The following is a 21,289-nucleotide window of genomic DNA, read 5'->3' on the forward strand; positions in this document are numbered from 1 at the left end:
CAAATAGACTAGCAGCTGTAATTGCAGTGAAAGGTGGTTCTACAAAGTATTGACTCAGGGGAGCTGAATACAAATGCACTCCACACTTTTCACATATTTATTTGTAAAAAATGTTGAAAACCATTTATCATTTCCCTTCCAATTCACAATTATGTGCCACTTTGTGCTGGTGTATCACATAAAATCCCAATAAAATACATTTACGTTTTTGGTTGTAATATGACAAAATGTGGACAATTTCAAGGCACTATAGGAACAGTTATGTGTAGCCCCTTACATGGTCCAAAAAACAGACTGTCAGCATTATTGGCTTTTACCCAAAATTAACACTAATGTGTGTGTGTGGCAGGAATATTAAATTGTAACTAATTGTAACTAGAGTTAACAGTTTAGTGTTTTTTGTAAAGTGCTACAGAATATGTTGTCAAAATACATTTTAAATAAAAAAAATCCCTTGCAACTTGCAAAAAAAACCCCCACTGCTCTCTGACACCTAGCAGCAAAAGATGGGTTGTGATTAATTTTTTTCTAAAGCCTAGTACACACGATCTGATTTTCGGCAGGGAATTGTGTGATGACAGACTGTTGGCCTAAAATCCGACGCTCCAGCCGACAATTGTTGTCCAACTTTCCACCAACAAATGTTGGATGGCAGGCTAGTAAATTTTCGGCAGACAACGGTCTGTTGTCAGATTTTCCTATCGTGTGTACACAAGTCCGTCACACAAAAGTCCAAAGTACAAACACGCATGCTCAGAATCAATGCTCAAGACATTAGCAGAAGGTGCCCAAAGGGTTGGCCGACAATTGTGTACCGTTTGTATGCAAGACAAATTCCTGGCACACGCCCTTCGGACAAAAGTCTGACGCTTTGTTGGCCAACAATCTGATCGTGTGTACGAGATTAAATTGCTCATTTTCAGAGATATATTTCCAGTGAAACAAGTAATAATAATACAAAGATTTAGATTAACTAAAGAATTTATTTTCTAAATATGGCTCAGTAAAACTATATTTACTTCAATCATATGGTCATGTACTATTAAAATTATTTTTTAATTAAAAGTAAAAGTCTGCACGCAAGAGGTTGTTCAAAGTTAACACTGGTAAACAGGGCAGCCATCAGAAATTTTTGGGCCCCTTACAAAGCTTTTGGCCTGCCCCCCCCCCCCCCCCCCCAGCCTGACCATCAACATTCCCCAGGGCTTGCCCACGAGCCATCCTACCGAATCCGCACACCGGCCACCCCACCTGTACACACTCAGCCCCCCTCAATCCTGTATACATGTCAGCCTTCCTCACACCTGTATATATGTCAGCCTTCCTCACACCTGTATATATGCCAGCCCCCCACACACCTGTATATATGTCAGCCCTCCTCACACCTGTATATTTGTCAGCCCCCCTCACACCTGTATATATGTCAGCCCCCCTCACACCTGTATATATGTCAGCCCCCCTCACACCTGTATATTTGTCAGCCCCCCTCACACCTGTATATATGTCAGCCCCCCCACACACCTGTATATATATCTCGCAAACAAACTGAAAAATTCAGAAAAAACCCCATCAATGGCAGCCTCACTGTGCCCATCAAATGCAGCCACTGTGCAAATCAATTGCAGCCACTGTGCCATCAAACGCAGCCACTGTGCCCCATCAAATGCACTCACTGTGCCCATCAAACGCAGCCACTGTGCCATCAAACGCAGCCACTGTGCCCATCAAATGCAGCCATTATGCCCATCAAATGCTGCCACTGTGCCCATTTAAAAGCTAACACTGTGACCCCCCCTGCCAGCTCGCTGTCTGCCCAGCACTTACCCTATCTCGGTAGGGCAGCGGGGGACGGCGCAAGCTGTTCGCTGTTCTAACACACCTTGGGGAACTGCGAGCTCTGCGTTCGCAGTTCACCTTTTTTGAAGCCTATTAGAGCCTATGGCTCTAATCAGGTGCTTCAAATATACACGCCCGCTGCTGTAACTTAGGCGCCCTGTGCCCAAAAAGGGGCTGGACACCTGAATAGGGTGTGGCTACAATGAATGAATCTATCCATGATACATAGAGGTGGGTGGCTGGAGAGAGGGGACAGCGCCCGTGTGCCCTTAATGGGCACACCACCACTGCCTGTATATATGCCAGCCCAGCCCCCCCACACACCTGTATATATATGTCAGCCCCAACATACACAAATCTGTAAACATGCAAGGCTCTGGCCCCCCCTGTACATAAATGGCCCCCCTCCCTTTCCTTCACAGCCCATACTTGTAAAGAATTTCTTCCTACCTGGTCCCAGCTCATTTTCACAAAGCTGACATGTTGCTGACACAGAAAAGCCCAGTACACGAGGGGTGCACATGCACATAGTAGCCAGAGGTGGCAGTAAAGAGTTTTATGTCTGAGCTCAATGCCACAGAGGGCACATGCTGTGAGATCGTTTCTGTAATGCACAGCATGGCTCCCCTTCACCCATCCTGCCTTCTTCTGGCCCGAGCGCCCCCTCGGGCCCTGGGGCCCCTTACAGTTGGCTGTACCCTCCTGATGGTGGCCCTGCTGGTAAATCACCCCTAACTAAAAGAAAACTCAAAAGGTCAAAAAAAGTTACATTACTGCTACTATTAATTCTAAAACCACTAAAAGCCAATTACAAACACAGTTTTGAGAACGTACCTGAAGAAACAATTTTACCAACTGTTCAAGTATAAAGGAAAAGGTTAGTGAATATGACTAGCTTACATTGTTCCTTTACTTTTAGTATCCAGAACTTTCATGGAAGTGTCAATCAATGCTGAACCTTGGAAAATGTTAATAAGCACCGGAAAGGGTCTGGAAATATAGTACATTATGACGTTTAATAGAAAACGTAATTATGTGTCCAACTTTTGTACTATATTGTGCAGCATGGCAATGAGCTTACCACTTTGTATAACAATGTATATTTTTCCAAGTCATAATTTAATTCTGTCTTACAAGATCTCTGTAAAACTCTCCCTGTAAGTACTTTTACAGCTACATGTGTGCCCTCATCTGTGACACTGCGCAAGAGCTGTGACTGTTTGATTAAGACAAGCACAGTATATTTAGCTTCAGGGTTTTGTGTTTTGGGTTTAATTAGGTCCTTAATCCAAACATCAATCATCGAAGGAATGTTCCTGACTTTGGCTTTCAACATCTACATATTTTTCTGTGTAAGTATTAAGTATCGCTATTATACATCTTTTCTAGTCCACAAAGGGTAAAACAAGGACAAGTTATGTCGGTAGAACAAGAGAAAATAAAATACTTGCATATCAAATGTTATTTAAAGGCAGTTATAGATGTTGTTAGGATAAGTGATTTGTTCTATAAAAATATGCTATAAACCTGTAGCAAGTAAAATTCAAGGCAAAGCAATAATGCATGCATGTAACATACTGCACTATGTATTAAAGTGGAACTGAACTTAGCAAGTGAATATTTGCTATGTTATAGGGAACACCTAGACATGCAATATATGCATAAATAGTTATCTGAAATGAATACATTTGTCTTAAATTCATGTTAAAAAATAACAAGGCACTCCCTTATATGTACAGTGCCTTGAAAAAGTATTGACACCCCTTGAAATTTTCCACATTTTGTCCTGTTACAACCAAAAATGTAAATGTATTTTGGGATTTTATGTGATAGACCAACACAATGGGGGTCATTTACTATAGCGCTGAAGCACTAATTAGAGATATTACTGCAAATGAGCTCTAAAACAGTATTCACTATAGCGCTGGTAAGAAAATACTCCCAAAATCGAATTTACTATAGTTCCCTGAAAACAAATAGCGCCCAAACCCTTACTCTGCTAAAACCTGGAGCAGTGCACATGGAAAAAATGTTTAGAGCATGATATAATTGCCTAAATAGTACTGAAATATGCAGTATATTATTTAAAGATAATCTGCTTTTAAACTGTGTGAAAAAGTGATTTCTACACTGAAATATCTTTAACCGCTTGCTGCCCTGCGGCTGTCATATGATGGGCAGGCGGCGTGGCTCTCGTTCTGGGAGGGCCTCATATGATGCCCTCGCCTTCCCTACCCACCAGGGGGCGCGCGTGCCATGTCACTGGGCACCCGATGCGCCATCACTTTGCTTCCCCCGTCTGTTTAACAAAGGTCCAGCTGAGCACCGTGATAAAGATCCAGCTGATTAGGATATCCGTTCAGGTTTCTGGGAGACCCAATTCCCTGGGCTTGGTGAGACCGCCATTGCGGTCATCCCTGCGGGAAAGGAGACTACATGCTCACTTTGGGTGGACACCCTATTTGGATGAAAGCTCTTCACTATCCTTTTCACGGCGATCAGTTGTTTTTACTTTCATGAACATTCTTCAACAATTTCTGCTACCTCTTTGGGACTTTATTATAACTCCTTTTTCATTTATTTCATGATCATCTCTTTTTTTGGAATTTCTTTGATGTTTTTTTATTTCATATTCTGCATCAATGTGCCTTTATAGCTGCGACTCACATCATTGTCACTTATAGGTTTTTTATTCTTATACTTTTCATTTGTTTTTCATGAGATTATTTTTTGTCAAATTTTTGCCTACCTTTATTTTTTATTTTTATTTTTTTAATTTTCCACTTACACTTTTTATTGTCACTGTATGATCATTCAATTGACTGCTTGTGTTAATTTTTCCAAAAATTATTTTTCCTATTTCGATTTATAGGGACACTGCTTTAGTTTTCCACTTTTTATGTTTCACCACTACTGAATGTTAATTCATTCTTTATAACCAGTTTTTTTGATCTACATTCTTGATGTGTAGGGACATTGCTTTAGTTTTTCATGTATATTTTTCACCACTGCTAATTCGTCTGGTTTCCATATTTATTTTTTCTGATCAATATTTTCAGCGCTGCACCCACTCCACATTTTACACCTGATGTGCGTGCTCGGCGGCCACGATGTCCGCCGGGCACACCTGATTGCTCAGTAACACGGCAGGATGTGGATCTGTGTGTGTAAACACACAGATCCACATCCTATCAGAGAGGAGAGGAGACCGATGTGTGTTCTCAGTATAGAGCAACACTGATCGGTCTCCTCCCCTTGTGAGTCTCCTACCCCTTCAGTTAGAAACATTCCCTAGGAACACAGTTAACCCCTCAATCACCACCTAGTGTTAACCCTTTCCCTGCCAGTCACATTTATACAGTAATCAGTGCATTTTTATAGCACGGATCGCTGAATAAATGTGAATGGTCCCAAAAATGTGTCAAAAGTGTCCGCCATAATATCGCATGTCACAATAAAAATCGCAGATCGCTGCCATTACTAGTGAAGAAAAAAAAATAAATAAAAATGCTATAAGTCTATCCCCTATTTTGTAGACACTATAACTTTTGTGCAAACCAATCAATATACGCTTATTGCGATTTTTTTTACCAAAAATATGTAGAAGAATACATGTCAGCCTAAACTGAGGAAAAAAATTGTTTAAAAAAAAAGATTGGATATTGATTATAGCAAAAGGTAAAAAATATTGTGTTTTTTTCAAACTTGTCCCTCTTCTTTTGTTTATAGCGCAAAAAATAAAAACCGCAGATGTGATCAAATACCACCAAAAGAAAGCTCTATTTGTGGGGAAAAATCAATCATTTGGATACAGTGTTGTATGACCGCGCAATTGTCATTCAAAGTGCGACAGCGCTGAAAGCTGAAAAATGGCCTGGGCAGGAAGGGGGTGAAAATGCACTGTATTGAGATGGTTAAAAGTCTGAGAAGAGATAAATTCCCCATATCTGTACAACTAGGTGCCAATACAACTGAGCATGCTCACAACCTGCAAATAGCTCTCATTTTAGCTCCAGTGTTTTTTACAGGGAGCTATAGTAAATACAAAAATGAGCGCTGAGTTAAAGAGTGTTTTTTGGGAGTTAAAATTGGCGCTATTATAGTCCAATGCAAGTTTTAGCCATTGATTCTAATGGTACAATTGTAACTTTCCCAAATAAAACCTTTTAATGTTGAGATTAAATGTATCTTTCTCTGAAATAAATTTTCCTTTGCAACATCGTTGCTTCTACTTCAAGTATTTTGTTTTTAAGAGTGCTACGATGTAGAATGTTTTGATGTTTTGGTAAAATATATTTTTCTCTGTCACTTTCACTTGTTGCTCTCCATCTCACAACAATCTTTACCCAAACTCACACAGGTGTCTTTACAAACCACAAACAATACCATTGCTGATGCAAATTAAAATAAATCACAATTTTTTGTGCTTTTTATTATTTCCAAATAATCATAATTTGAGCCCAAAAATGTGATATGTATACCAACATCAGAAATCAAAATGTAATTCCCAAAAATTTGAGGGTAAAATCACTATTCTACACTCATCCACAAAGAGCCACCAAATATCACAGAATAAATCAAGAAGAATAACTCTTGAGTAACTCTTGAGTAATGTACTTCTATCATCTGTATGTCCAAAGAAATGCAGTATTTATGTGTATTTATGTGTAGGAGGTTCTCACATGTGGCAGCTCCATGGCTTAGAGGTTAGAACTTCTGCTTAGCATCCCTGAGTCTGGGTTCAAATCCCAAACATTCTGCTTCATGTAGAGAAGTTGTCTCATCTCCCAGGTCCTAAAACTATGTCTAAATGTAGTATTTATGTGTAGGAGTGTTCCACCACCATTGTAAATCTTGCCAGATACACTATCTAGCCAAAAGTATTGGGGCACCTGCCTTTATACACACATATGAACTTTAATGGCAGCCCAGTCTTAGGCCATAGGGTTAAAAATTGATTTGGCCCACCCTTTGCAGGTAGAACAGCGGCTAGGAAGGCTGTCCACAAAGTTTAGTGTGTCTATGGGAATGTTTGACCATTCTTCCAGAAGTGCATTTGTGAGACCAGACACTGATGTTGGATGAGAAGGCCTGGCTCACAGTCTCTGCTCTAATTCATCCAAAAGGTGTTCTATTGGGTTGAGGTCAGCACTCTGTGCAGGCCAATCAAGTTCTTCCACCCCAAACTCGCTCATCCATGTCTTTATGGACCTTGCTGTGTGCACTGGTGTGCAGTCATGTTGCAACAGGAAGGGGCCATCCCCAAACTGTTCCCACAAAGTTGGAAGCATGAAATTGTCCAAAATGTCTTGGTATGCTGATGCCTTAAGAGTTCCCTTCACTGGAACTAAGAGGCCAAGCCCCACCCCTGAAAAACTACCCTGCATTATAATCCCCCCTCCACCAAATGATTTGGACCAGTGCACAAAGCAAGGTCCATGGATGAGTGAGTTTGGGGTGGAGGAACTTGACTGGCCTGCACAGAGTCCTGACCTCAACACAACAGAAAACCTTGGGGATGAATTAGAGAGGAGACTGTAGGTCAGGCCTTCTCATCCAACATCAGTGCCTGACCTCACAAATGCACTTATGGAAGAATTGTCAAACATTCCCATAGACACCCTCCTAAACCTTGTGGACAGCCTTCCCAAAAGAGTTGAAGCTGTTATAGCTGTAAAGGGTGGGCCAAATTAATTTTGAACCCTACGGACTAAGACTGGGATGCCATTACAGTTCATGTGCGTATAAAGGCAGGCGTCCCAATACTTCGGACAATATATTGTATATTGCTTGTGACACTGAGCATGGACCTAGGGCTGGCTCACACCACAACATGTGTGAGGCTGCCCGCTTGCTAAATGGGTAGCAATTCTGTCTAGCACTGGGGTTGCTGGTTCAATTCCCCAACATCCTAATGCTTGTGTTGAAGTTTATATGTTGTCCCTGTGTGGGTTTCTCACCACAATCCAAAGACATGCTGGTATTTAATTTGTCTCCTGTCGAAATAGTCTCTAATGTAAGAAAGTTAGTTTTGGACTTTAGATTGGAAGCTCATTGCAGCCAGGGACTGATGTTAATGTTTGTTAGCACTAACAATGCCCAGGGACTTGGACATTTTAAATTGTAGGGTTTACACTGCACAGGTACATATGCTTAGAAAACTGTTGCTTTGTTTATGTGCATGCAAATGGACTTTGATCTTTGGCCTGTAGTTGGAGATTTGATGCATATAGCCAAGGGCTGACACAGTTGCAAATAGTATTATGTGTTCCTACTAGGGATGAGCTTCGAGTTCGAGTCGAACTCATGTTCGACTCGAACATTGGCTGTTCGCAAGTTCACCGAACAGCGAACAATTTGGGGTGTTCGCGGCAAATTCGAATGCCGCGGAACACCCTTTAAAAGTCTATGGGAGAAATCAAAAGTGCTAATTTTAAAGGCTAATATGCAAGTTATTGTCATAAAAAGTGTTTGGGGACCTGGGTCCTGCCCCAGGGGACATGGATCAATGCAAAAAAAAGTTTTAAAAACGGCCGTTTTTTCAGGAGCAGTGATTTTAATAATACTTAAAGTCAATCAATAAAAGTGTAATATCCCTTTAAATTTCGTACCTGGGGGGTGTCTATAGTGTGCCTGTAAAGGGGCGCATGTTTCCTGTGTTTAGAACAGTCTGACAGCAAAATGACATTTTGAAGGAAAAAACTCATTTAAAACTACCCGCGGCTATTGCATTGCCGACAATACACATAGAAGTTCATTGATAAAAACGGCATGGGAATTCCCCAAAGGGGAACCCCGAACCAAAATTAAAAAAAAAAAATGACGTGGGGGTCCCCCTAAATTCCATACCAGGCCCTTCAGGTCTGGTATGGATATTAAGGGGAACCCCGGCCAAAATTTAAAAAAAAAAATGACGTGGGGTTCCCCCTAAATTCCATACCAGACCCTTCAGGTCTGGTATGGATTTTAAGGGGAACCCCGCGCCAAAAAAAAAAAAAAAAAACGGCGTGGGGTCCCCCCAAAAATCCATACCAGACCCTTATCCGAGCACGAAACCTGGCAGGCCGCAGGAAAAGAGGGGGGGACAAGAGTGCGGCCCCCCTTCCCTCCTGAACCGTACCAGGCCACATGCCCTCAACATTGGGAGGGTGCTTTGGGGTAGCCCCCCAAAACACCTTGTCCCCATGTTGATGAGGACAAGGGCCTCATCCCCACAACCCTGGCCGGTGGTTGTGGGGGTCTGCGGGCGGGGGGCTTATCGGAATCTGGAAGCCCCCTTTAACAAGGTGACCCCCAGATCCCGGCCCCCCCCCTGTGTGAAATGGTAAGGGGGTACATAAGTACCCCTACCATTTCACGAAAAAAGTGTCAAAAATGTTAAAAATGACAAGAGACAGTTTTTTACAATTCCTTTATTTAAATGCTTCTTCTTTCTTCTATCTTGCTTCATCTTCTGGTTCTTCTGGCTCTTCTGGTTCTTCTGGTTCTTCCTCCGGCGTTCTCGTCCAGCATCTCCTCCGCGGCGTCTTCTGTCTTCTTCTCCTCGGGCCGCTCCGCACCCATGGCATGGGGGGGAGGCTCCCGCTCTTCTCTTCTTCTCTTCTTCTTTTCTTCTTTTCTTCTTTTCTTCTCTTCTTCTCTTCTTCTTCATTTTCTTCTCCGGGCCGCTCCGCAATCCATGCTGGCATGGAGGGAGGCTCCCGCTGTGTGACGGCGCTCCTCGTCTGACAGTTCTTAAATAACGGGGGGGCGGGGCCACCCGGTGACCCCGCCCCCCTCTGACGCACGGTGACTTGACGGGACTTCCCTGTGGCATTCCCCGTGACGTCACAGGGAAGTCCCGTCAAGTCACCGTGCGTCAGAGGGGGGCGGGGTCACCGGGTGGCCCCGCCCCCCGTTATTTAAGAACTGTCAGACGAGGAGCACCGTCACACAGCGGGAGCCTCCCTCCATGCCAGCATGGATTGCGGAGCGGCCCGGAGAAGAAAATGAAGAAGAAGAGAAGAAAAGAAGAAAAGAAGAAAAGAAGAAGAGAAGAAGAGAAGAGCGGGAGCCTCCCCCCCATGCCATGGGTGCGGAGCGGCCCGAGGAGAAGAAGACAGAAGACGCCGCGGAGGAGATGCTGGACGAGAACGCCGGAGGAAGAACCAGAAGAACCAGAAGAGCCAGAAGAACCAGAAGATGAAGGAAGCTAGAAGAAAGAAGAAGCATTTAAATAAAGGAATTGTCAAAAACTGTCTCTTGTCATTTTTAACATTTTTGACACTTTTTTTGTGAAATGGTAGGGGTACTTATGTACCCCCTTACCATTTCACACAGGGGGGGGGCCGGGATCTGGGGGTCACCTTGTTAAAGGGGGCTTCCAGATTCCGATAAGCCCCCCGCCCGCAGACCCCCACAACCACCGGCCAGGGTTGTGGGGATGAGGCCCTTGTCCTCATCAACATGGGGACAAGGTGTTTTGGGGGGCTACCCCAAAGCACCCTCCCAATGTTGAGGGCATGTGGCCTGGTACGGTTCAGGAGGGAGGGGGGGCCGCACTCTCGTCCCCCCCTTTTTTTCTGCGGCCTGCCAGGTTGTGTGCTCGGATAAGGGTCTGGTATGGATTTTTGGGGGGACCCCACGCCGTTTTTTTTTTTTTTTTTGGCGCGGGGTTCCCCTTAAAATCCATACCAGACCTGAAGGGTCTGGTATGGAATTTAGGGGGAACCCCACGTCATTTTTTTTTTAAATTTTGGCCGGGGTTCCCCTTAATATCCATACCAGACCTGAAGGGCCTGGTATGGAATTTAGGGGGACCCCCACGTCATTTTTTTTTTTTAATTTTGGTTCGGGGTTCCCCTTTGGGGAATTCCCATGCCGTTTTTATCAATGAACTTCTATGTGTATTGTCGGCAATGCAATAGCCGCGGGTAGTTTTAAATGAGTTTTTTCCTTCAAAATGTCATTTTGTCGTCAGACTGTTCTAAACACAGGAAACATGCGCCCCTTTACAGGCACACTATAGACACCCCCCAGGTACGAAATTTAAAGGGATATTACACTTTTATTGTTTGACTTTAAGCATTATTAAAATCACTGCTCCTGAAAAAACGGCCGTTTTTAAAACTTTTTTTTGCATTGATCCATGTCCCCTGGGGCAGGACCCAGGTCCCCAAACACTTTTTATGACAATAACTTGCATATAAGCCTTGAAAATTAGCACTTTTGATTATTCATGTTCGTGTCCCATAGACTTTAACGGTGTTCGCATGTTCGAACGAACTTTTTTCCTGTTCGCATGTTCTGGTGCGAACCGAACAGGGGGGTGTTCGGCTCATCCCTAGTTCCTACTCATCAGGTGCAATCACTTTAGACATACATGAAATGACAGATTGAAAGATACTGGTGGGCATGTACTTCTATTGGGCTTATGTCCGTGTGCTAACAATACAACCTATCTTATAAAGAGGGCTGCAGTAGAGGGGTTCATTTGGCCTTGAAGGCCAGTCTTTTGCTGTGATTGTTGTGGGGGAGGGGAAAAGAAGGAATGATATTGTGCATATTGACAAACGCCTAACTAAGGCTGGAGGTTGCTGAATTTTTTTTGCATTTTTTCCATCAAAAGTGGGTTTATGTGTCCATGCTGTCAGTGTTGTGTGTGTATTGCCCCTGTCTGACCATACAAACATGGTTTGGGAGAATCTGCTCACCTTCTACTCTTTGATCTCATTGCTTGCTTGTACACAGAAATGCAGCTTCTAGCAGAACATGGTCATCTATGTATGTGTGTGGATTGTGGGCTGGTGGTGGGTGTTATATTTTGAATATGTGCCTTTTTTAATATTATTTTGGAAAGCTTTTGTAAGAATGATTGTTAAGTATGTTTCTATAATCTTGCAGATAAAAAAGTGGGCTGGTGGGTGAGTAGTTATATGAAATGTTACCCATTATACACTGAAAGTAAAGCTGTGTCCACTCTAAGGTTTAGACAAATTTTAGATTGTAAGCTCCTATGAGCAGGGCCCTTAAAAGAGAAATTGCTAACTGTTTTGCTAAAAGTAGCACCATATATCCTGTAGAATTTTTTTTGAAGCTAGTAAATGATTGTACATAATTTTGTTTCTGCTGGCAAAATAAAAGTACATTATTGAGCGTGTTGTGTTTTTTTTTTATTTATATTTTTTCTCTTTTCTTTCTTCTTTTTAATTCGTTTTGGGGCTGGTGGTTTTGGGGAAGTGCAATATCTTTCTTTTATATCTTATCATTTCTATATGTATTTGTGCACCAAAAAAACTAATCTCTTCAGCACACCTGCAAGTAAATGATAAAGGTGGAATCTTTATATATATATATAAGAGTTGTGGAGAATTGAAGGTAATGAATTCAGCTGGTGGATAGGCAGTGTTGTATGTTTTAGCCCTGGTTCACATTGGTGCGATCTGAAATGCGATTTGACATGTCAAATTGGCGGCAATTGCACCTTTCTAATTGGTGCGGCGCCGCAATTTCCAAAAGTAGTTTCTGTACTACTTTTTTGGTGACTTTGGGGTGTGATTTTTATTGACATCAGTGCAGAAACCTGCAAAGATGTCTCTGAAATTCCCCCAGCAGTCGGGACTGACATGCAGGAATGAAATCGTGTGAGTTCAGCTGAACTCGCATGATTTCCTCCCACTGTCAGTGTGAACCAGGGCTCAAACTGGGCCTTTGTCTTTGCAATTCACCTACTGCTATCCCAGTAAAGTTAGCACAATTTTTTTTATATTGTGAAATATAATGTTACGCCAAGTAAATTGATACCCAACATGTCACGCTTCAAAATTGCGCCCGCTCGTGGAATGGCGTCAAACTTTTACCCTTAAAAATCTCCATAGGCGACGTTTAAAAAATTCTACAGGTTGTATGTTTTGCGCTACAGAGGAGGTCTAGGGCTAGAATTATTGCCCTCGCTCTACCGGTCGTGGTGATACCTCATATGTGTGGTTTGACCATCGTTTTCATATGCGGACGCTACTCACGTATGTGTTCGCTTCTGCGCGCGAGCTCGTCGGGACAGGGCGCTTTAAATTTTTTTTTTCATTTTCTTATTAATTTTACTTTATTATATTTATTTTTGCACTGTTTTTTTTAAAAAAAAATTGGATCACTTTTAATGTAAACATCCCTTGTAATAGAAAAAAGCATGGCAGGTCCTCTTAAATATGAGATCTGGGGTCAAAAAGTCCTCAGATCTCATATTTGGACTAAAAAGGAAAAAAAAAAAAAAAAAAGTTGTTTGAAAAAATGACATAAAAAAAATATGCTTGTTTCACAGTTGGGCGACTTTTCCAGCAAATTTGGACCACCAAGTTGCATGACAAGTTGTACCTCATGATTCTCAATGATAACCATTCATATCTGTGCTACTTCAAGTTGCAACAAATTCAAAGTAGTCCCTGTACTACTTTGGTGTGACTTTCCTGTGACTTGAGGTACATAGGGTGCAATATTACACAGGCATTCCCAGATGTTGGGGCCAAGTTGCAGCAGCAAAGTATCAGCAAAATAGTGTGACTTTCAGGTTGCATCAGTGTGAATGAGATTCCTTTATACCTTTGAATTAGGCACTATTCTCACTTGTACATCCTGCAAGTGGGTCAGATTCGTCCCTGCACTACTTTGGTTTGACTTTTATGCGACTTGAAGTCCATATAGTGCAGGATTACCCAGGCATTGGTCACCCAAGTGCAAATGGGGCCTAAATCAAAGGTGTTATCAATGAATCTCATTAGGTTCCTTTCATACCTGACCGACTTTTCTTACAACTTGAGGTCCATAAGGCCCCTTTCACACTTATGCGACCTGAAAGTCCTGTGATTTTGCAGCACTTTTTGACGCAAATTTGATGTGATTTGAAGTAATACGAGTGTAATCTTGAGGTTTATGGACGCAGGAGTCATGGGACAAGTCGCACAAGTGTGAAAAGGGGCCTTTGGACTGATTCACACTGCTGTGCTGTCCAACATCGGATGTAATTTGCCCCGCACTGCAAATCACATGCGATATCTGTGTGATGCAAACTCAGCCATACAGATTGTATGGTTGATTTTTCATCGCATTTGGATCAAACTCGCACAGGACCCTTTTTTTTGTCCGCAGCAGAATTGGATCACATGGGTGTTGTCTGAATTTGCAGTTCACTCTGCAAACTGATTTGGGGTGTCATTAGCTTTCTACTGACACTCTCAGCAGTTCGCATATGGCAATGTGAACTGCCTACCAGTTGTATGCGATGCGGGAACCCACACTGGATTCACCGGGTTCCCACATCTCTCCAGTGTGACCTGGCCCTGACCCCAGGTTAACACTTATGCATTTTTTTTAGTGCATTTTGCAGTTTGCATAAACACTCTACAGTCCATTTAACATGGTTTCCTATGGTACTAGTTCAAATCTATGCGTTTTGCGGGCAGTGAGTTTCTGGAAGTGGTCTAGGACTTTTTTCACGTGATTTACAGGTAATAGATTTCAATGGAACCGCACCAGAAATGCAACTGTTGCATTTGTGATGCAATTCTTGATGTGTTTTGCGGTTAATATTTTAACATTGGTTGCTAACTGGGGGGGCCGGGAAGCCAGTTGCCGTGTTTTTAACAACCAATGAGTCATCAGCTGTCAGCTGCTTCCCCACTGAAAGTAAAAAAAAAATGCCAGACAAAAAAATCGCAAAAAAAACTGCATGGGGTCCCCCCCAAGTCTATACCAGGCCCATAGTCTAGTATGGATTCAGAGTGGACCCCTCCACACTAACTTTTATAAAAATCGCGTGGAGTTCCCCCCAGGTCTATTCCAGGGACCCCCGGGACCCCTCACTATAAAAGTAAAATAAAATGGCGTGGTGGTCCCCCCCAAAATCCATACCAGACCCTTATCCGAGCACGCAACCTGGCAGGCTGCAGGAAAAAAGGGGGGACAAGAGAGCGGGCCCCCCCATCCTGAACCGTACCAGGCCACATGCCCTCAACATGGGGAGGGTGCTTTGGGTTGAACTTGTGGAGGTCTGCGGGTGGGGGGATTATCGAAATCTGGAAGCCCCCTTTAATAAGGGGGCCCCCAGATCCCAGCCCCCCATGTGAATGGGTATCGGGTACATTGAACCCCAACACATTCACCAAAAAAAGCAGTGAAATGTGATAAAAAACAATAGCCAGTTTTTGACAATTCCTTTATTGTAAAATAGCTCTGAGTGGTCTTCTCCCACGAACCGTGTCTCCCGCCGTCATCTTCTCCTGGTGCTGTCTCTCTTGCTGCCGTCTTCTGTGGCTGTCTCTCCCACCACCACCTACCTCTCCCGCTGCTGTGTTCTTCCTCGCTGCCGTGTTCTTCCTCTACTTTTACTCTACATTGCCAGGAACCGGCAATTCATTACAGTCGAGAGCAATTTTAAATGACATTTCTTCATTTAGAAAAAGTCATTTTGCTGCGGTACAGTAATAAACATGGGAAAAATGTGCTACTTTACAGGCATACTATGGACACCCCCCAGGCACGATATTTAAAGGAATTTTTAATTTTTATTGTTTCACTTTAAGCATTATTAAAATCACTGCTCCTGAAAAAACATCCATTTTAAAAACATTTTAAAAACAGTTGAAGTCTTAATTGGCCTTAATTGGGCACTATTTTCTGGGATTGCAGGATCATTTATCTGCGCTATAGTAAATGACCCCCCAATGTGGCACATAATTGTGAAGTGGAAGGAAAATGAAAAATGATTTTGAATTTTTTTACAAATAAATATCTCAAAAGTATGGCATGCATTTGTATTCAGCCCCCCTGAGTCAATACTTTTTGCAGAACCACCTTTCGCTGCAATTACAGCTGCAAGTATTTTTGGGTATGTCTCTACCAGATTTTGTCCATTCTTCTTAGCAAAATAGCTCCAGCTCTGTCATATTGAATGGAAAGCGTCTGTGAACAGCAATTTTCAAGTCTTGACACAGATTCTCAATTAGTTTTCCGTCTGGACTTTGACTGGGCCATTCTAACACATGAATATGCTTTGATCTAAACCATTCCATTGTAGCTCTGGCTGTATGTTTAGGGTTGTTGTCCTGCTGGAAGGTAAACCTCTGCCCCAGTCTCAAGTCTTTTGTAGACTCTAATAGGTTTTCTTCTAAGGTTGCCCTGTATTTGGTTTTCATCCATCTTCCCATCAACTCTGACCATCTTCCCTGTCCTTGCTGAAGAAAAGCATCCCCACAACATGATGCTGCCACCAATATGTTTCACGGTGGGTATGGCGTGTTCAGGGCGATGTGCAGTGTTAGTTTCCCGCACACATATCGTTTTGCTTTTAGGCCAAAAAGTTCAATTTTGGTCTCATCTGAACAGAGCAGCATGTTCCACATGTTTGCTGGGTCCCCCACATGGCTTCTTGCAAACTGCAAAGGGGACTTCTTATGGCTTTCTTTAAACCAGGGGTCTCAAACTGGTGGCCCTCCAGCTGTTACGAGACTACAAGTTCCATGAGGCATTGCAAGGCTGACAGTTACAAGCATGACTCCCTTAGGCAGAGGCATGATGGGACTTGTAGTTCTGCAACAGCTGGAGGGCCACTAGTTTGAGACCCCTGCTTTAAACAATGGCTTTGTTCTTGCCACTCTTCCATAAAGACCAGATTTGTGTAGTACACGACTAAGGCGGCGCACACACGGTCGGACTTTTCGGCTACAAAAGTCCGATGGACGCCAATGAACCAAATCCGGCAGACAATCCGATCGTGTGTGGGCTTCCCCGGACTTTCAGCGCACTTTTCCAGTCGCAAATCTGACGGACTTTAGATTTGGAACTTGCTTCAAATCTTTACGTCGTAACTCTGCCGGACCCAGAAATCCGTTCATCTGTATGATAATCCGACGGACAAAAACCCACGCTAGGGCAGCTATTGGCTACTGGCTATCAACTTCCTTATTTTAGTCCGGTGTACGTCATCACGTACGAATCCGTTGGACTTTTGTGTGATCGTATGTAGGCAAGTCCGTTCATTAGAAAGTCCGCCGCAAGTCTGCCAAAAGTCCGTCGAAAGTTTGTCGGACGGGCTGTCGGACTTTTGTAGCCGAAAAGTCTGACCGTGTGTATGCCCCATAATAGTTGTCCTATGGACAGATTCTCCCACCTGAGCTGTGAATCGCTGCAGCTCCTCCAGAGTTACCATGGGCCACTTGGCTGCTTCTATGATGAATACTCTCCTTGCCTGACCTTAGGTGGGCGGCCATGTCTTGGTAGGTTTGCAATTGTACCATACGCTTTCCATTTTCGGATGAAGGATTGAACAGTGCTCCATGAAATGTTCAATCCATGACCTGTCTGGTGTGTTCCTTGGCTTTCATGATGCTGTTTGTTCGCTAAGGTTCTCTAACAAAACTCTATTTACTAAGTAGGTGACTTCTGAAGGCAATTGGTTTTACTAGATTTTAGTTAGGGGTATCAGAGTAAAGGGGGCTGAATACAAGTGCACGCCACACTTTTCAGACATTTATTTGTAAAAAATTGTAAAAAACTGTTATAATTTTCCTTTCACTTTACAATAATGTGCCACTTTGTGTTGATCTATCACATAAAATCCCAATAAAATACATTTACGTTTTTGGTTGTAACATGACAAAATGTGGAACATTTCAAGGGGTATGAATACTTTTTCAAGGCACTGTATATATACCCTCCCTGATATATAAGCTGGCAAACTGGGAAATTGTCCTGGGCCCCCCTACCAAAGGGGGCCACAGACTTCCTTTATACAAAAAATGAAGCTTATTTTCACTCAAGACTTCAGTAGAGTGTTAATTAAGGAAATTGTCCAGTTTGCAACCTTTGCCAAGCTCTGGTCATGTCTCACTCTATTTCAACAGGCATTTTCTTTACATGATGAAGGGCTTGCTGATACCTTTCCAGGTGTAAATATAGCTCTTAGAATATATTTGAGCATCATGGTCACTAGATGTTCAGGAGAAAAGTTGTTCAGAAAATTGGCACTGATATAGAATTATCTGAGAACCACGATGACTCATGAAAGACTAAAGCCTCTTTCACACTGCCGCGACTTGAAAGTCATGCGATTTTGACGCAATTTTGCTGCAATTTCAGGGAATGCCTGTGTAAACTCAAGTCAGACAACTTTGAAGTTGCACAGATATCAATTGTTATCATTGGGAACCACGGGGTATGACTTGCCATTTGACTCTGATGTCCAGGTTGGAGGAAAAGTCGCACAGGTATGAAAGGGGCCTTAGGCTCCATTCACACTTGTATGACTCCAAAGTTGTGCCGACTTTGGAGTGCAACTTTGGTGCAATTTTGATGCAATTTTGCCGCAACTTTGGATGAGTGAAACTTGGATATGACTTTAGCTTTGACCAGTGATAATGGACAACTGTTGCACACAAGTTGCATTGTATAACATTCAGGTACAACTTTCATGCAACATTATAGTCTATGGCCCTCACGTTGCAGGAAAGTCAGACCAAAGTAGTGCATGAACTACTTTGAAGTTGCTGCAACTTTAGGTCGCACATATTTGAATGGGTATCATTGGAAAATATGGAAAACAACATGTCATGCAACTTTGATATCCAAATTTGCATGACAAGTCGCACTAGTGTGAATGGAGCCTAAGTGCTCTATGCTTCTGGCTGTCAAGAGCAGTGTCCTCAAGATGATACAATTGGATGAGTTAGTCCATAGATTATGCAATTTTCTTTCCTTCCATCATGGGTGCGAAAATGCCTCCCACAGGAGAGCCTTCCTGGCCAGCAGAACACAATGATTACTGCTATCAGCTAAAGCCACCGGCAGTAAAAGTCGACCCCTGTAGAAAATCAGACAGACTGGTTGCACCCAGGTCGATCTATGGGTCAACTTGGGTACAACCAGTCTGCCCATAGATAGCTCAGTCGCTGCTGAACCTTTCCAGATTCGATCCATCTATGACCAGCTTAAGCTAAAGAATTTGCAGATGCTACAGTAAGTGCAGGAAGAGAGACTTTTTGTAAATATTGTAGTGTGATGCATAACTGTGATGTATGACTTGCCCAGTTCAATCATTTGTGCAATGTGTATTACTACAGTCAATAAAATTGAGGTACAAAAAGTCTTCTTCAGAACCTTGTATTTTTTTAGAACAAATGTGGTTTCTCATTTATTTCAGTTCACTTTTTAAATTTAATTTCTAGGTTGAGGTGCCCCCGAACTTGAAGTACCCTGGGGCCCCCCAGGGTCTAAATCCAGCATTGACTGCTGCCTCTGGTTCAAGAAGACTTGGAGTGAGAGTTGGCAATGTTACTTCTGTGCTGCTCACTGTTCTCCTTGCTGGAGGCTCTGACATGAGGAAGCAAACTCTGCCTTTATCAAGATGATCGCCTGCACACAGAGACAGTGCAGAACAAGCCAGTAAGGAAGAAAAAAAACAGCTGTAAGGAGACCACAGGCAATACTGGTGACTAATACTTTGCCCCCTGCTTGCCTTTTTTGGGAACAGCGTCCACAGTTCAGTTCCTTTTTATCGAACTGTGAGATGTGTAATCTTTAACAGAGTATAGTCACCAATGAGTTTATGGGACTGGCTTAATGCATCTTATCATCTTCAGTCAGCTCATAGCCCCTTGCTCCAATATTGACTAACCCCTTATTCACCCCAGATCTCACCCCTGCGCCCTTTAAATGGTAATTTTTGTGCAGGGGGGGGCGGATTCTTGCTCCTCAGTTATTACAAGAGAAGCACCATCTCATTCTGTAAAGTCCTTACAGCCCTCTAAACAACAATATATGTGTAGCACACCCCACGTAGGAGCTGCAGATGAACAGGGATTCCCCACTGCTGCACAGCTAGGCACAAAAATCTTCACAGGCACTCAGAGTCAGACAACAGTCTGTAGCTTTGTATTTTTTATTTTTTTTGTTATTTATTTATTAGGGGTTAATAACTTGGATAAGGATGGGAGGTTATGGGATGCCCACTTGACTTTAGCAAAACTTCAGCAACAATTTCAGGGACATCCATCTATTTACAGTCTCTTCTTCACTTTCCTCCTGCACAACACTTGCCAGCTTCTGCTGAATCACTCTTGAGGGATCTGACAGACTTCTTATCAGATCAGCAACAGTCCATTACAGGCAGGAACTCGCAGTCCCTTAGGTGTAGCTCAAATGTAGTGAAACAGTATGTAACTTCTCTTCTGTGGCCACTAATCCCAGCACCACTTCTTCAGGCACTGCCAATCCACCTGGCTGCAGCTGCCCCTTTCACCAGCCCTCCTGGCTGCCTCTCTCTGCCTCTCCCTGCCTCTCTCAGTCCACCCCACTGACTCTTCACTAGCCCTCTCGGTTTACTCTTCACCAACCCACCGGTTGACTCTCAGGAGATCTCTCAGGGAAGGATAGAAGACTTAAGCACACAGCTGTCTTCAAGGGAGACTGACTACATGTGGCAATCTCCCCCCTTTGTAATGCTGGCCATACACTATATGAATAGGAAGTGATTACTGTGCTAAACCATAAAGAAAAAAGAGAAAAAAGCAGCTACATAAAAATGTGACAAACATGTGAATCAGAAAATGGCAAAATGTAGCGCTAAAAATGTACACAAATGTTAACCACATGTGTGTTATTAATGAAATACAACTAAATGCAATATGCAAACATCCATCTGCAAACAAAATAATGTGATAAACCTTGAATGAAAAAATATTATCACAAAGTGAGAGGCAAAGTTCAAAAAATCCAGTGATGGTGAGGTGAATCGGGGACACAACTCAATCCATGATGGAAACATCCAAAAGGGAGGATCATCCATATATAGCGAGATGTAAATGCTCTTACCAGATGAGGTGGACTCTAACACCGGCAGTATAGAGTTAAACAGGCATTGTGCCACGTCAGGCAAGTGTGTGGATGGCCTCCAAGATGGAATCCCCAGGGATGATGGGTAGCTTCCGGATCCACTCGGTCCCAAGAACATCAAAACAGAATCTCGATGATGGGTGCATGGAACAAACATCAACTCACATCCAGACGATATGTGGGAAAAGAAGGATATGCTTCCACATAGTACAGGTCAAAAAGGATAGTTTATTGCTAAAAACCACCATACAGGTAAAAGTGATCGCATACCATAAAAATGATCACAAACAATAAAAATGGTAGGCAATGCGAAGAATGACAGCGGCCCTACGCGTTTCGACCAATGGGCCTTCAACAGGGGCATGAATCACCTCTCCCACACTGCCTGTATATAGAAATAATAAATAAATAATTAAAACACAAGACCAATAGGCAAAGAGGGCCACGGACGACTTGGGATTGGGTAAAGGGTGAGCTGACAAAGAAACTATTGCATAACCATGACAGTGAGAAATGTATTACAAAATGGTCATAAATGGTATCAAGAGTCAAACAAAACCCCAGTTTTAGGACAAAAAAGAAAAAGAAAAAAGAG

The sequence above is a fragment of the Aquarana catesbeiana genome, linkage group LG02, assembly GCF_042186555.1.
Source record: "Aquarana catesbeiana isolate 2022-GZ linkage group LG02, ASM4218655v1, whole genome shotgun sequence".
Lineage (NCBI taxonomy): Eukaryota > Metazoa > Chordata > Amphibia > Anura > Ranidae > Aquarana > Aquarana catesbeiana.